The 1,303-nt window shown below is 30.2% G+C and overlaps 1 non-coding gene across 1 annotated transcript; it reads left to right on the top strand.

Annotated features, from left to right (window-relative positions):
• The first annotated feature begins 538 nt into the window (after nucleotides 1-538).
• Nucleotides 539-610, top strand: TRNAP-AGG (transfer RNA proline (anticodon AGG)). Its single transcript has one exon. It is a non-coding gene; the product is annotated as a tRNA-Pro (tRNA).
• Nucleotides 611-1,303: the final 693 nt, after the last annotated feature.

Here is a 1,303-nt window from a genome sequence, read left to right as displayed (position 1 = left end):
TAGCTATTGAACTTTTTGTTTCATTTTAATGTTTTATGATTTTAAATCAAGTCATTGGGCTCCCAGATTCAGTCCACACTTCTGGCCTTTTGTTTTACAAGTTATCATTTTTCTAATAATAATAATAATAATAAGTAAATAATAATAAAAGCAAATCGACTAAAAGACAATGTTTTAATAGTTGTTTATATCCACTAACTTTCACTTTATTAACGTGACATTAGATGTAATTAGATTTTACTTTCTTAATAGTTAATAAACATTAAATGCAACTTTGATTGTAATGTCTTTCAGTCTTTGCATTTTATAAAAGTGTTTATGTTAAACCAAAAAAACACAATTGATCATTCGCTTTAGATATGTTTCGAGTTGGTAACATAAACAAAAAATATGTTCGACCTTTGATATATAAAAAAACGAAGTTATTGGGATATGTATGTTAGTTTTGTTGCAAATCAAATACTATATAGATTAAATATTAAAAATTTAAAGAGACATTTTAGTTTAGAGATATCTATATAACATTCTAGCCAAACATGGGCATTTGGTCTAGTGGTATGATTCTCGCTTAGGGTGCGAGAGGTCCCGAGTTCAATTCTCGGAATGCCCCATTTGTTTTATTTTTCATTAGTGAACGAAGTACCATACGCAAATACTTTGAGGGGCCAAAATGCAAATTCTGCAAACAATAGGGAGCAACAAATACTGGTCGACATTCTTGAAGAGTTGAAGTTACAAGTTAAGGACTTTTCAACCCATTTTCGATTGTTTATTTTTTTTTTGGAAAGGAAGTTGTTGATTACTGGCATATTTTTAATATAAAACCCCATCATTATATATTATTTTCTTCATAATGATATAAGATCATGGGTTAAAAACGTAACATCATGTCTAAAACATAAATCATCGTTGTATCGAATACTTTTGACATGTCTATTTATATAAATAGGGGAGGGACATTATGAGTAGTAAAGGTGAAGCAATAATAAGTGGAGTGGGCCTTCAAACATGGGACGACACAATAAAACAAAACCACCTTAATTTAAGATTGTGATTTGCGAGTGGGAGGAAGATCCAAGAATTGAAATGGATCCGACATCAAGGTCCCGGACCTCTTTATCTCTCGTTGGTTTAATGATTCAATTTACATTTAAACTAAAATATTTTGATTTTGTTACTTAAATTATACAAGGAAATGATGTGGTGATTGAGATGATGATGGTTTTGGTCGAGCTATGTTGGTTTTTCAAAATCACTAGGTTTGTGATATGCTTCATATTAGGTCTAGTTAGGTCATATTCAA

Source organism: Lactuca saligna, chromosome 8 (assembly GCF_052625555.1).
Source record: "Lactuca saligna cultivar CGN05327 chromosome 8, ASM5262555v1, whole genome shotgun sequence".
Lineage (NCBI taxonomy): Eukaryota > Viridiplantae > Streptophyta > Magnoliopsida > Asterales > Asteraceae > Lactuca > Lactuca saligna.
Note: the sequence above shows the minus strand (reverse complement) of the source record. Positions and strands in the feature narration are given on the sequence as shown.